General features: G+C 38.6%; 1 long non-coding RNA gene across 1 annotated transcript; it reads left to right on the top strand.

The window, feature by feature from the left end:
- The first annotated feature begins 617 nt into the window (after positions 1–617).
- LOC110159308 (uncharacterized) lies at positions 618–2,047 on the top strand. The gene is made up of 4 exons (XR_002318723.2): positions 618–680; positions 1,514–1,543; positions 1,776–1,855; positions 1,953–2,047. It is a non-coding gene; the product is annotated as an uncharacterized LOC110159308 (long non-coding RNA).
- Positions 2,048–16,857: the final 14,810 nt, after the last annotated feature.

The following is a 16,857-nucleotide window of genomic DNA, read 5'->3' as shown; positions in this document are numbered from 1 at the left end:
TAGCTCACAGACAAATGGCTAACTTACTAGCTTAGGCTACATTTAGCCACAAGCACAACACAGTAGAGATAAAATCTTAAAATAAGATCCATGTGGCTTTTATTTATTTATTTATTTGGTTTTGAAAGAGGAGCAAACAAGGTCAACTACAAAGAAGCCTTATGTCCATGCCTCACATGTCTGACGTTTATCTGTGCTGCCCTCGAGTGGTCAGATTCAGATACTACAAACACATTAAAGAATTGCTTCCTTTCTTTTACACTAGAAAGGAAAAATTAATGTATGTCATATCATTCAAAATATATGCTCCCGGAGTGAGTGAATAAAATAGTTAAAGTGGATTTAGTAGTTTTTGCAGTGACAGTAGAGCCTCCCTCTAATAGCATATGGTCTTTTGTGGTTCACATTTGCACTGTTTTTCCACTGAACCACCATGAAGGTATGAAAGATTTATGAACAAACTCCAAAGGCTCAATTTGTTTCTTTTGTCAGCATGGAGAACATATAATAACACAGGACAATTTATGGAAATCTACCAGATGAAAAGAAATGTGTTCAGTGCTTAGTGGATCCTGCTGTGGGTAAGCGGGCATCGTATTAACTCTATGATCTTCCACAGGAGAAGTTGAGTCAGCTGAAAGCCACTGTCAGAAACACTGAAGAAGATGATGATATCTATGGTAAATACTTTTTTCTATGGATAATTGATTTGATTAGTTTAAAATCACATGCTATGCATTATTTATATTTTTAATTATAGGACACCTGCCATTTGAATGTAGTGAAATGGACTGGCTGGACAGGCAACATTTTGCATAATACGTCTATATTTATGGTTAATGTGCATCATGCACCGATTAAAAGGCCCATATTACATTATTTTCTGATCCATGTTTTAATGTTCTTTCCTTATCAGAAACAAACCTGGAGTTACGTTTTGTTTCATTCACACATTTTAAGACACAAACTCTGTTCCATCTTACGACATCATGTGGTAATACAGTAAGAGTTCCACTATGCTTTTAAACTCCAAAAACCTTCAGTAGAATCATTTGGATAATTTCAGACCTGGAATTGCCAATCTCTACTGAACTAAAGGTAAAAAGTAGCTGTTAACCTAAAAATTACCACTAAATGACATCACAATGTGGAAATTTTGAGTTTTGGAAATGTAGACAGACTAATAATAAATGGTTACTCAAAAAATGTATGAATGAAACAAAACACAAGGTAACAGCATTCTAACATGGCTTCAACCTCACAAAAGTCTATTTTATGTAATATAGGACCTAGGCTGACTGAGTAAGAATGATCCATTGTTATCTTAAGCATCTGGACATAAATATGTTTATAAGGCTAGTAAAACTTTCTATTCTGAAACTTGGTAAAAGTAAGTAAGACTGCATAATTTGTCTGCCTCGTGCATAGACAGCTATATGGATAAAGTATAATGCCCTTTATATGAGTTCATTTAGTGTATATTGCAACTGGCTTAACTTTCCTCTCTCCACAGATAAAATCAGCATCGTTCATCACACGCCAAGTGAGTCTGTACAACTTATCTGAGAGGAAAATGTGTGTGTTTGTGTGCCTTTGTAGTTCCTCCAGTCCTAGCTGCAGTGGTGGGGAATTAATCCTGAGGGGGGTGTATTTTCAAATCCCTGGTGCCGTGTTTTATGTAGCTAAGTTTCAGAAGCACTAAACGGGAGGCTTTTGTTTCGTTATATGCTGCAACTCTGCGCTCAGCCGTACATTTTCCATAATTTCCCCCCTAGGTGCCGTGGCGAAAGAAAGCAAGAAGAACAGCCAATCAGAGAAGGCAGATTTTTACAGCAAGCCCCTTAAAGGACATCATGTAAGTTTGCTTTATGGATGCTATATAATAAACCGCAATTCCATATGTTAAAGTTGTATGTTCAAATCATTAGGATAATATACCATCTGTTTCGCAGACTAATTTCAAACAGACAGAAAAACGGTGAAGGTATGGCCCCAACTGCATTTTTCTCTGACTGTAAAAACAAGTATTTTCTGCAATTACAGGCCCTGTATGTTATAGATCACGTTGGAGTTTACAGAACCAAAAATAAAATGTTCTTAAACCTTAAATCGGAGTTGAAAGAATTATAATTACTTATGCTATATGTACTGTAAAATTGAATCTCATATATTTGAATAATACTATGTTTTATAATACTTGAATAGGCCATGTTTGGCAGTGGTGAAGTACATGAATAAACAAGCCATGAATGAACAAGCCACGGACATTTGCACAATCATTGAACACACTAGGCAAAATAATACTGTTATATGTTTGTCAATATAATACACAAATTTCACTTTTAAGATTCAAAATTGTGACTGAAATCATCCATTCTTATTAAAATGATATAGACCTATTATACTAACAATGTTTGGTTTTGAAAATAAGAATTAATGTTTTAGTAGTTGTAGTAGCAGTAGTAGTGAACTCAGCCTGAAAATCCTATGTCTATTTGGTTAAACATTATTTAGAAAGATAACACAAGGATTAGGTTGTGCTTATACGCCTACCATAAGAACTAAACCTTTTCTTTCCGAACTGACCTTCAGATTGAAATAAGGATCTAACCCATTTTGTTCACTAGAGGGCGCTTTACCTCTAACTATCTCCTCTTCCCATCCATCTGTGTATATCAGAGAGAGAGAGACATCTGGCAAGCACAGAGGCACCTGCTGACCTCCCGATGGTCCGGAAAGACAAGCTATGGAAAATATATACATACATGTTTATGAGTGTTTATGAAAAGCAAGGTTAGCACACTTTATGTTGCAGGCAAGAGGTTACGGACCCGCCCCGCAGTGCTCGCTTAAGGATGCGTGCTTTTGATTCCAGTTTGCATAAGCCACGAAATGTCAGGGAGCGAAAATATAACAACACGCACATTCTAGCAAAGGAAATCATATCCCATGTGAAAACGATACATAATTTTAAAATAACAGAAAGCTCTTTTATGATGCCACCTTATGAAGTGTTGAATATACTTGTCAAAAATCTGAATTTGCTGCGATGCGCTCAACTATTCGGCGGATTGGCACCGGTGGATACCAGTTTTGTTGGTACAGCGTGGCCTAGCTTGCCTGAATGAATGAATAAGAGGCGCATGGGGAATTCTGTGAATGCGTGGCTAAACCCAAGTCGCGCACAAAAAAAAGAGGAAGAAAAAAAGAAGAGGCTGGAGATGTGTGCCAACTTAGCAGCTGGGTACACGGCGGGCACATTTCTGTCCTCAATCATGCTCTTTGTGAATAATATGTATTAATGCTGTGGCGCTACTTAGACCTGCCAGTTAGCCTTTGGAGGTTTATCCGGCTCCGGGACCCCATGGCATTCACAGACATATGTTTCCCTGTCACCTGCTGTGTATTTTTCTGTCACGGCCACTGTGATAGGCCGCGATTCATCTCCTATGCAAATATGCCAGAGCCGCCATAAAGAATCAGGGACCAGTGCGGTTACAGGCTAGCATTGGGAGACAGGGAAGCTCACTGCCTGCCTCCCACGCCGGGCCCTGCGAGCTTCTGTCTATGTGGGGGCATCAAAGAACAGGGATCAAAACATGCCCACCCTTTCAACCACGCACTGTACACAACTTATTACTTATCATCCCAATGCATTATTTACGTGTGTGTCATTGAAGTTTTAATTATAGGCAACATATTTGAATTTTCTGTGGGCCCAGAGGTGAATTATATAAGTTGATATTAAATTGATTATATGGTCTAGTTGCCTAATGTGTTAATAGTCAATGTTATACAAGGGACAAAAGGTGTGGGGTAAGGCAGTGGTTTCACAGCTTTTATGTTTGAAGCCACCCCAAAGAGCAATTTGATTTGTTTTGTTCCTTCATCCCCTTTCCAATCTATACTTTCTTTTCAAAGCATCATCTATAATTTTGATATCATTAGCATAGCGAGATAGGATAATTGAAAACAAAAACTTAGATCAAAAGGCCGCTACGCTTTAAACATTATGTTAAAATGTTGTTTCCTCATCATAAACAGACCTGGAGTTGTGTTTTGTTTCATTCACACATGTTAAACATACAAAACCTGCATATTTAGTTTCTCTCTCAAACTGAAAATGCTCTGCTCCCCCTTGTGATGTCATGTACTACAGGAAATGCTCCACTGTGGCACTCCATACACCTTCACTCATTTTGATTTCAGCTCTGAAATTGCCAATTTCTACTAAACTAAAAGCTAAAAGCTGTTGAAAACTACCACTACATGACATCACAAGGTGGAACGGAGCATTTTGAGCTTTGGAGATGTAGACAGTCTAATAATAACGGATTACTCAAACATGTGAATGAAACAAAACACAACTCTGGGTATTTTTTTGATGCGGTAACATCATAACATGGCTTTAAGTTCACAAAAGTCAATTTTGTGTAATATAGGACCTTTAACAACTTTCTACTCCCTTTTCTACTTTGTTTGGGTTTGGTAAGATAACCATACGATTACACAGTCAAACGCATCAATAATAATATTACACCATGGCTCTAAACTGGCTGGTGTACATCCAGTTGATAACATGAAAACTCAGTCTACTCTGCTGTGCAAAAAACTTATCAGGGCTAACTAGTGCGCTGAAAGAGGCAGTCCAAACCGTTCATAACTTCCTCATCAAATGCACTGACACACACATAGACATAGACACACTAGAGGAGCTCCACAGTGGTCCCCTCATCGCCAAGGCCTCTCCAGACCCATGCAGGATTAGGCCAGAGGATTGTGCACAGCTGCGCCCCAACATCCGCGATAAAAATCAGGCAATTTCACAGTCAGTGGCATTCTTTCATCCTCTAATCCACGCTAACATACAGTATGGATGGACCGGGACGCCATGGGAACAGGCTGTGCTGAGCTGACCCCCTCTGGGACATGTGGACATCTAGTACTGACTACAGAGACAACACAGAGATGCTACGAGACACTAGACGGCAAGCTTCTGAGGGCTGGTGTTTTATTATCAGCAGTAAGATGGACCAGATAAGATAACTAATAGACTAGAAAGGCTAACAGTTATACAAGTCTATGAAAGTTCAAGCTGCACTATGTAACTTTTTGGTGCAGTGTTCACAAAGATATTACTGCTTAGCCTGGAATGTTCCACAATATGACATTAAAATTATCTGTCTCCATGGAGACTAAATGTTGTAGTTGAACATTTCAGGCAACGCAATAACATCTCCATGGAAACAATCCAAAATCAGAATCAGAAAAACACCTTATTGATATTGTCAGATAAATAGCAAAAAAAAGTTCTACAAAAAACATCTTACTTTGGATTTACCATACAAAATACCACAAAATACATGTACATTTGACCAAGTGCAATCAAATAAAGTTAACAACTCTTAATTAACATCAATTAAAATATAAATAATATCAAGTACTACAGAATGAAGCAGTAGCTGACTCAATTAAAAGCTCAATTGAAAGTATAAGTAGTAGTATCTCCAAAAACTCAGGGTTAAGTCCCATTTTTACTTGAACAGCTAATTCCTAACACCGGCCGACGGGCTATAGTTTTTCTAGCCTCGTTTAACATATGCTCCCTGTCAACACACTCTCTAATTCTTCATATTTGTTTTCCTAACGTGATTCACTTTGCCCACCCGCTCTAACCTCAACCTCCATTGGTGCGGCGATTCTTCACCCAAGTTCAAACGGCGGACAAAAAGGTACTTCACCGCCAAGAATAAAAAAAGAGGATTTGAGGAAAGGGAGAGAGAGAGCAAGAGAAAAAAAAGTATGAATCAAAAGGCGATGGAGGAGATGGAATTTGCTGTACAAACGTCAGGGAGTCTGAATGTGGGCTCTGTGCAGCGTTGGCGGGCCCAAGGGTGAAAAGAGCAGCTCCTCAGTGGGATACATCTATTCTGACAAGCACACACACACACTTGCACACGCACACACATAAATACAGGCTATAGGCACAGCAAGATTCAGTATATTTGTTTAAGAGCTAAAAAAGCAAGATGCGCCGCTCAAAAATATGTGTAGTTACTTTTAGATAAACTAAGAAACGTATACAGAAATGAATATATATTGCTAATGTACTATAAAAGATGTAAAAGTACTTAATAGCTTACACGAACACTATAAAGAACAGCACTTCGTGAGATTAAGTGATATCATTTGGCTAGAGTAGCACACCACTTTAACTCAGCTTGTCGAGTTGATTAGGTAGGGATTGTAAGACATGTAGTAGAAGTAGCAGCAGTAGTAGTTAAAGAAATACTATGTAACTTTTCAGATGATTTGATGCTTTGTCTGGAATGTTCGACAGTGTACATAATAATAACAGAATACGTGCATTTTTCACTGGTAAATAAACAAAATTCTTCTCATACACCTGCTTGTCTCCATGGAGATATACATATGTGTAATGCCATGCTGCGGAAAAAGTTATATTGAGCACCTTTAAGAATATAGCTCTACAGTGATCCCCTGCTCAGGTTCTGGAAGTAAATTTTCCATTTATTTTTCCCATAGACCAGACATGTCAAACTCAGGCCCGGGGACCAAATTTGGCCCGCAATATAATTATATTTGGCCCGCAAGATCTTATCAAACATGTATTAGAGCTGGCCCGCCGTCTACAGATAGGCTATAGAGACATGATTTATTTAAAATGTTGTTATTATTTTATATTATTCTTGTTTTGTATTCAATTTTTAAGCAAAACTATTTAGTTTGGTCCATGACTTAGTCGCCGTTTTTAACTTAGGCCCTCTGTGAATTTGAGTTTGACACCCCTGCCGTAGACTTAAAAAAAATATATATATTACTAGTTCAAAGACAGCACAGAGGCTAATCAGCCACATGGTAACTAATATCCATAATGCAGTTGTTTTAAGTCCAATAATGTTGATAAAGTTTTTTTTTTTTTTAATAAACATTTTAAATAAAGGTATAGAACTTGTGGTCATTGATTAACACATAGCTGATCAGCCTTGAGCAAGCTTTCAAACTTTTGTTTTGTAAAGTCTATGAGAAAAATGAATGGGAAATTTAGTTGCAGAAACAGAGGGCGGGCGGTCACTGCTGAGCTCCATAGCAGATATTTTGTTTCTGTTTTTTCTGTAATGGTAAGACAAGCTTTTCCTTAACAGAACTATATCAACATGTAACTCCATTATTTCTATTAAATTCACGCCAAAAGCATAACAGTTCGTGTAAATAAAAGTAAAATTATGTTGAGGTAGCAGTACACTTGATATTTTAATTCTATATTTAAAATTGCTCTTCCATCTCTCTGAACAAGCTCATTTGGCTACAGACTAAACTATATGTGAGGGTGACAGAAGCCATGGGAAAGACACACTTATGTTGATGAACGCAAACTTCAGAAAGCTTCAGTCTCCACAACCTCCTTTAATTCTGATTTACGCCGCAGTTAAGCACTTCTCTGACAGGGGGCACTGCGTTTTTTATATCCGCTCCTCTTTGAAACGCCTAATGGATGTACGGGAGATAATTAGGACAAAGTTAGTCTTGGTTTGATCTACAAAGTTCAATTCTGTTTTTCCTGAGCCTCCCTAAAAAGAAAGGTCAAAGTTCAAAGAGTGGGGTTCACGCACGCCCATGGGAATCAGACAGAAGTGTGCGACTGCGAGACGCCTAATTAATTTATGGGCTGTTGACAGAGTTAAACTGCAGTGAAGTCCTATCTTTATGTAACAATATTTGCCACAATAATTCATTCTAATGGCATACTGAAGATCTGCTACATCAGATAAAAGTGTCAAGGTACAGAGTGCTGCGATTATTGTTTTGTTCATTATTAAAAGATGGGATGTAATAGTAGTAGTACTCAGTTACATAAACGGAAAAAACATTGGCTTAACTTACTTTTTTACTAAAACTGTATCAAAACAGTTCTTAAAAATGTTATGTTGGCAATATTATATTATATGAGTCTTTGTTTCCTGTGGCTTCAGATATGATTCACTTTTTTCTCATTCTTGTGGTCTATATTTTTTTTTATATTTTTTATTATTTAAGTACAATTCTTGAGTATGATTTTCTGTCTTCTCTGCCTCTCCATGTGTATAAAACACAAGCTTTTTGATGAATGCTTCAGGATAAGGTAACTTGACTTTTTTAGAGCATAAAAGTATATAATAAATAAATAAATACTGAACAAAATTACAGTGTTATTTGAATAGTGTAGGAGGATGGAGTGAAGACCTTATTTATTAAATGAGTTTTTAAGTTTAGATTTTATGACGTCCCAAGATGAATCTATACTGGGGAACTTATGTATGCAACGATCCATGAATATGCATACAGTATACATAGGCTATTATACAGTGCACAATGCTTTAAAAATGAAAATGTTGAGCCGCATAAAGAGCTGGAATACGGTTCTCAGAGGTTATAGTAAAATATTTCAGTTTTGGGAGTCACTGGGGAGAAGTTCCTTACGTAAGAGTGTTCATTTAAAATTCAGTGTATGTTTTATGAAGTTTTTCCCAAAATACTCAATGTAAATAGCGTTTTGTATGAAATGTAGGAAAAAAAAATTGAACATATATTGATAAGGTATGGTAATTTATGCAAGTCTCAGCCATCATTGTATCACATAGTTTCTCCTCATACTAAGGATAACACCAAGACTTTACATAAGACCGCATGCATAAACTAAGATTAAATGTAAGCTCTAAAAAAATCTACATTATTTAGCTTTTTGCTTTTATTATTTTGCCCTTTGCCCACTAAAATGCAATGTCTTAACTGATGATATACATTTTAGGTAGACTGAATAAAAATCCAAACATTGCTTTTGATAAAATTATAACATAAAACATATTTAAAGGTGTGCTAAGTACCACTGGAGGGCCCACTACACACTTGTCTCCATAAAGACGTTATTGATTTGACAGTAATGCTCCACTGTATGCGATTAAACTATCAAACTCCATAGAGACGCCATCCGGCCAAGCTACAATTTTGAGAAGCGACCTGAACAATAAAACCATCTGTAATTGAATAAATGCAAGATAGATATTTAATGCCATATTATGGAACATTTAAGACAAAGCAATAACATCTGCACCATAGACTGCACATAAAATGGACATAGCTAACCTGCTAGCCGCTGCATTCCAAATAGGAAGTGAGCATGGCGGCGCTTCCAGTTCCATCGATTACGGCTACAATTCACTTTGTATTGAAGAAACGACTCCCCTCTCTCCATAGCTGCTGCTGTCAGGCTCCTCATTTTGGTCTTAAAATGTTCATTTTAACCGGCTCTACATGATCCTGGTGTTTTTATTTTGATATTTTGTCTGTAAATAAGTTCCTATTCCTAATATAGAACTCTACAATAACCACTAGTCTTAGTGAGCTTCATTTGACTCGATCCGAATCCCTTAATCCACTTCTTTAAACACTATGATCTCCATGAAGTCAAGCAGTTCATGGAACCCCAGCCAAAAGTTACATAGTGCATCTTTAACGTCAACATTTCATTCATTAATCATCTGTTTTAAGTAAATATACACTATAGTAAAATATATTTGAAGTGTTCACAGTACTTCCCCTCACTCTCTTCCTGCAGACAGCTCATTTATAACTCTTAAAAGATGAGGTTCCACTTTGCCCTCCACAGAGCACCCCCTCGGTCCTGCATCTGCTCTTGCCCACAGGTACACCCTGGCCCTCTACCCTCTCTCTCTCCTCTCCATCTGATCAGGAGCCAAAAGTTACACCCCGCAGTGCGCCCCCTGTCTGCGGATCCTGGGTACAGCACACAGGGGCCGACAGTGACTCCTACGCTTTTGGGGAGATTAATAGTCCTCCTCAGTGCAGGGCCTTTGTGCCTGTGGCGGTGGCCAGGTCTGCTCGGGCTGTTGGGTTAGCGGGGGAGCGTCGCAGCAGAGGCTAATTCCTTCGCAGGTCAGTGTGTCTGCTGCCACCATGTTGATGACCCCAAATAAGGCTGTTGAGAAGGCAGCCTGAAAAACAGCTCACATCTTGAGATCCAAGCTTTTACACTGCACTGTTCACAAAGAGTAAAAAAAAAAACTAACAGTTTTAGCAATATGTAATTTGTGACCATTTTTAAAAATAAGCCTAATAAAAATGTATTAGTCTCATATAGCACTTTTCCAGACGCACACTAGTATTTTGTGCATTACTCATTCACTCCACTCTTCTCAGTGATGGTAAGTTACTATTGTGCCATTGGCCCTTCTGACCAACACTCACAAAAACACCATAATAGGCAATGTTGGTGAAATGTCTTGCCTAAGGACACAATGGTTTTCACTAGTAGAGCCACTGCTGCCTCACCCTATCTGTCTAGTGGGAGTGGTAGTAGCTGTAAAAGTAGTAGTATGAAAAAACAAATTTAGCATTTTACGCTTTCCTGATAGAAGACGTAACTTTATTTACAGTTGTATAGTGTAGCTTTTCCCGGCGGAGAGTCTGTCGAAAGCTTTTCTCCATGGAGATGTTATTGCTTTGTCTGAAATATTTCACAGTATGGCTTTAAACCTTTCTAACATCATGGAGACCAGACCAAGCCAAGTTACTGGTCAGATCTGTGGAGAGGTAATCTTGCTCACAGTCAAAATACCAGTTTTTCTAGGTATTTTTGAGCAATAAAACCACCAGCAATTGAATAAATGTAATGTAGAGCGGTTTAATATCATATTGTGGAAGATTCGAAGTAGAGCAACGACATATAAATAGTAACAAAAAGGTAAAGGACCCCCAGTCGAAAAGATACATACATAGTACACCTTTAAAGACAGCAATATCAACCTGTACTATAACCATAATAACAGCTGTAATTAACTAGACTTAGTCACTTAGTTGTGTCAACAGATTTAGTTAAGTCAATTAAAGCTGGGTTTGCAGCGGTAGTAATAGTAGGCTATTTCATAGGCCTTGGTATGGGGATAAATAGGCTAGTTCATTTTATTAAGGAAGATCAGGTATAAAAGAATCTCTACTTTCCCTTGACTGAGGCAGTATCTGAACTCAAATCTCCTTTTTGCAGACATTAACCCACTCGGATCACAGCTGAACAATCACCACGGCGACCACACTCGGCTGTTTACCGCAGTTTAGTTTGGATTATGGATTAATGCTCAAATGAATGACAGCAAACAGGCTAACGCACATATCATATTTACCCAGCCGCTTTCTGCAGGGGGGGCGCTAATCATACGCAAATACACGGGTCAGCACAGCAAGCAGTGAGCAGCGCTGTGGCTTTGTCGGCAAACTTAGCTGCTTTAGAGAGGAAACACCTTATTCTCTCACACACCTGCTCTACCAGAAACAGAGCCAAGAAAATTACTCGGGAGGTACTTTGAACTAGGGCAACACAATTTTGAGGGAAAAAATGAATTGTGAGTTTTCCAATGACATATGTTTTCAAATCAGGATTCAGTTCACACTCAGGAGCAGTAACATTTAGAGCACAGATTGAATTGCTAATACAAGAATCCTTTGCATTTCTGAACATGTTTGTAGATGTCTAAACTACTGGTTACCGATTTGTCTGGCTAATATCTTTGCCAATATCAATATTTTGCATTCTATACAGAGCAAAGCCCACAAATTGAAGTGAAGTTGATGTAACTTTCCACTTTTGTCAAAAAATACAATAAAAATAACATACAACCACATATTTAGCTTAGTTCATCTTCTATTTGCAACAAAAATAGATACACAACACAAAAGAGAAAATACTAGCTCAAAAAATCTGGAAATTGTACGACACTATTAATACTACAGAATACTTCTTACAGATTTGATGCTTGTAACATTACACATTTTATTAGATTCTAGTACAGACCTTCTTTGAACTTTGTCTACTAAAATTTGGGGATTTTATGCAACCACTCATGGCCTAAAACCGTTTTAATAATTTTGCTCCTCACATGGATGCAGGTGAAGGTTTTTGATTCTAGTCATGTCATGCTTCCAATAGTGCAACACACACATGCACACACACACGCACATACACACACATTCAGGCCTATAGTAATGCTGCAGGTGCCTGGGTGTGAAGGGATCAGCCAATCACAGCGCTCGGCTCAAGTTGGATGCTGGCCATGCAGTTATTAAAAGCTACGGGTGAGCTTCGCGGCTTGCCTTTCCTACGCTCTCAACACTTTATGAAAAAAAAAAAAAAATCTTATGAAACACCACAGTGCAGTAAGGAGAAAATATGTGAGATTTGGTTTAATTATAGCTTATACAGTAGGCTGTGTTCACGAACTTGTAGAATTTGAGGTCATTATTTCAGATGGAGGGACGGGGCCTGTGTATGTGGCAAGTTTTTTTAAATTTGTTATCATTTATTTATTTAAGAGACTGTGTCCACAAATTTGCACGCCAATCTTCTGACAAAAAGTAATTTCAACTTACTACAGCCACAACTTTATAACTGAATAATACCACCTTGTTTTGTCTGTTAGTACAAACATTACTTTTAACTTTTTTTAACATGTGGACAGACACAGTATTTACAGAGATGTCACCCATAAACGTGAACATAATATCTGCATTATAATTAACAGGAAATTTTACCAGCAAATTCTCCAAGCTGACTGGTAGCAAGTGCTACCAGTCAGGCCTGTGTAGAAAGTTATGACATCTGGTGAATCCAACCTATTGCAATCATCACTTTTTCTGTTTTACAAATGAGCCGATCAGGACTCTTGCATTGTCCTCTGAACATGATTGATGTCTTTATCTTGTTTCTGTCTGTGTCCGATTCAAATCTTCCCAGTTATTATTTCCATAAACATCATTATGCGATATAGAGGCACAGTATTTCTACACGAGGGACTACAGGGAGAACTCAAGTGCCTTTGATGAGATGAGCTCACGTTTTCGGAGGGGAGCGGCAGCGTGCTCTTCGCCTGTAGCCAAAAACAGTCTAATTGTGTTTTGTCCCATATGTGAATTATTATTAACGACGATTCATTTACCACACTTCCTTTGCCAATTTCCTAAATTAAAAAAATACCATGTTGAGATTTACAGCGCGCACCCCGCCTCTCTCTCTCTCCCTCTACGTTTTTTTCTGCAAAGGCTTCCAGCGTCTCCACGGCAACCTCCAATCAGCTCGGATGCTAGCGTGTGTTTGGCGCGAGTGTCGGAGAGGCGCAGGTGGAGCACATATGGAACAATGGCCTAGCGAGAAAAAAAAAAAAAAAAGGAAAAAAAACTGGTTGTGCCGCCTGTGTGTGCCAGCAGTGCCCATTTTAATCCCGGCGTTACCTTCTAGTGCTCTCTGATGGAGACGTCGTGCCGCAGACTGGGGCTGGGCCCATGCCAGGCTTCACTTGACAAAGGCCCGATGCGCTGGTCCTGCTTTATAAAACACTATCTGCGATTCACCGCCTCTTCATTATAGGGCACTACTGTCACTCTATAGTCCCTCTATGTGTCCTTCACAGCTACACCACTGACCTTCCCAAAATGGCGGGTGCTAAACAACAGAATGTCAATGTTAGTTATGAGGAAGCTTTGGGTATATTTGTTCATTTTGGATAAATTGTTCTTGAGAAAATAGACAAAAATTCAACACAAGAACATTATCATCACAGAACACAAGAATATTAGTGTGTTGTAAATGGAAATTGTGTCTATAAAAAAAGAGATACACCAGGCTCTTCATAGCCTACCAGCTGACTATGCACAAAAATTATTTAACCAGGTCATCTAAGTCAGTGAATCAATTAAGATCCATGGCCCATTACAATGATTAGCTGAACTGAAGTAGAATAGATTTTACTGTTCATGTTTTTAAAAAAAATGTCTAAGTTAGGCTACTGTGGTGTCAGAAAATTAAAATGTGCAAATGATTCTGAAATTTTAACACAACAGCAATCAAGAAGTCCTGCTATATTATGATTACTATGCTCAGATTTAAAATAGCTGAGTAGTTTCAAATGTTGTATTTTGATTTATTACTAATTTCTATTGTTGCGTGGTAAAAATAGATGGCATTTCCTCAACAATGTGCATTATGAACTTTCCTCAATTGCCACATGTCAATCGCCGCCCTACACAGATATGACGACACTATAGTTGATAATGACTTTTGTCCCTCCTATGGCTGTAGTAATTGGGGCCGTAATGTTATGGAAATCGCCAGCTTGTGCGGTAAATAAATCAATCATCCAAGGGGGCCTTATCTATCACTGCACATTTAGGCAGTCAGCTCCTATGTAGGTTAATTAAAGCACAATGGCCAATGGAGAAGACCTGGCACCCGTCCTGCCTATGTTAAAGCCCTGGGCCCCGCTACAGCCAGATGAAATTCGCCCATTTTAAACCAGCAGCACCCACCGCCCCCATTCCCCAGCTGAATACATAAATCATCTGTTCGGGCCTCCGCTTCGACCCTAAAAATTCCATGAACAATACTGTTTGTCCGCAAAATACCCAACATAATTGCTGGACGCTCTTCAAAGCAAGCATGGTGTTTCTTTTGCACTTATCTAAGGGCCATATAGCGCAGATTTTCCTTTTTTCTTTTTTATGAGTCAGTTCAGCTGGTTTTGGAACAAATCAATTAAGATGTTGTGCCACATGGATAGAGGGAGGATAAAATGTGCCACAGCTGATTTGCTTTAATGTTTTGGTCTGAGTGCAGAGATAAGAGTGACTGGCATCTGTTCCACGAAGAGGGAAAGTAGAGCTTATAAAAGTTTGAAGGAGGTGTGTTTCGAAAGGACACAAGGTCAAACTGCAATTCACAAGTGATTGAGCGGCCATGCTTGTGCCAGACTCAAGCAACTCTAGGAAGGGCATCAGGCGTAAAATCCTATGTGTCCGTGTTTATATATGAATAACTAAGGGAAGATCATTCGGTGAGACAATCTATCTTGCCAGCCCAAGAAAAGAGAAGAGGACACTCGGTCAAAGCATGGATCCACTGTCTTAAGACTAAGAATTGGAAGGTCATCTAGTGTAAAACCTATGCCATATTTATAGACAAAATGAGAGGGCAGAGGTTTCATCGTGAAGGTCTTGAGAAGGGAAAGTAACCATGAAAGCAATGGACGCAAGAGTGTCCTTCCATCATTATCTAATAGACCTCTATGGTGTTACCTGGCTGTGTTCCAATGGATGGTGGCATTGCTAAGCAGACCTTAATATGTTTTATATAGACAATTTAGCATTAGCATTAACAATGGGGGTGAGGGGCAAAAAGAAAATGTATATTATTTAGAATTTAGTCATGTCATGGAGGGTCCACCACCTGCTTCTCTCGATGGAAATGTTATTGCTTTGTCTAGAATGTTCCACAGTATCGATTAAACCTACCTATCACAAGGGAGACAAGCAGGTTATAGCATTACACTACATTACAATTCAGATCTGCGGAGAGTCACCCCATTCACAGAAGAAATTGTGTTTCGAGCAATAGAAACACCCATAATGAATAAAAGCCAGCTGGATATGTTTAATGTCACACCATGGAACATTCCAGGAAAAGCAATAACATCTCCATGGAGACAAGCTGGTAGCAAAACCTTTAATATAAAATTTTGATTTTATTTAGTTTTGGTTTTGAGAGCATTATTTCTTTTTCTGCTCTGAACAAAATGATTTCCCCTTGGATAAATGAGTTAATTGTTATTCTGCAAAACGAACGAGATAGAATACAACTCTTGTCAGCAAACTTATCTCAATTGGATCTATATGAATCGCCCTTGTAAAAATCAATCCGAAAAAGGTTTTACTCAGCAGTACTGTCATCCCATTTGCCGTGTGTCTGATGCGGGCTTGTCCTTGTGGCCCTCTCCTGTCACTGATAACTATATCTCGTTATCCAGGTTGTTAGGGATCCACAGAGGTATACCGCGCATGGTAAACAACGTCCTCCATACCATGCACCTCCGCCAAGAGCTCCTCACCACAAAAGACTGCTCTCTCCAAGGCTTGAAACGCAGCCAAGACCCCTATTCATGCCTCCATGTACGGCAGATGTCGGAGTTAGCCTATAGAGGGTATACATGCACGTATGTCACAAGAGTAGGAGCCATCTGCATGTAGAAGAGAGAGAAGAGGTGGCGTGTTTTGGCAGCGAAATGCATGGACGCTTTTGGAAAATGGTTGCATAAATGCGCCCAGTGAGTAACAGAGACGTCACGGGCGCCATGCTGTTGTGTATTGGTAAACATAGGGAGAGCTGACGTCATTTATTGATGTTGAAATCTGTGGGGGGAAAAAAAAGAAGCTAAAAATCAGATGTTGTTGGGATAGTTGTGGCTCACGTGGAATTCAGGAGGCGCTTAGTATGGTGATAGAGAAAGGAAGGGCATCCAATGTAAAATCTATATGGCAAATCAATATGTAAAACTCTGCATAATTAATTTAAGGAAGAAGACGGGCCTTGGTTAGTCCAAATTGGAAAAGCAAAAAAACAAAACAAACAAAAAAAATTACTTGAGTGAGTGCTGTACAATATCTGTTTACCATATTAAGTTTGTTTTAGCACAAGAATGGGGGTGATTTGTGTCAACTGTAATGCCAACCAATTTTTTGTGAAACTTTGACACAATAAAGTGTATATATATATATATATATATATATATATATAAAAATATGTTGACCCTTTTACCTGATATTAGAGATGTAACAATAACCGAAATATCGTGATATCGTATCAAAACTGTCACAATAATATTGAGAGTGGTCACAATATATCAAATTACAAGTTTCTTTGGTCAAATGCATTGTTTTATAGTAGCAACAGCTAAACAAACATAGGAAACTACATATCCCATGATTCATTGCAGCGCAGACAACATGAAGAAATATGTT

This window comes from Boleophthalmus pectinirostris, unplaced genomic scaffold (genome assembly GCF_026225935.1).
Source record: "Boleophthalmus pectinirostris isolate CB_2022bp ecotype Guang Dong unplaced genomic scaffold, ASM2622593v1 HiC_scaffold_20, whole genome shotgun sequence".
Taxonomy (NCBI): Eukaryota; Metazoa; Chordata; class Actinopteri; order Gobiiformes; family Gobiidae; genus Boleophthalmus; species Boleophthalmus pectinirostris.
The sequence above is the reverse complement of the archived record's forward strand: the minus strand, read 5'-3'. Positions and strand labels throughout refer to the sequence as shown.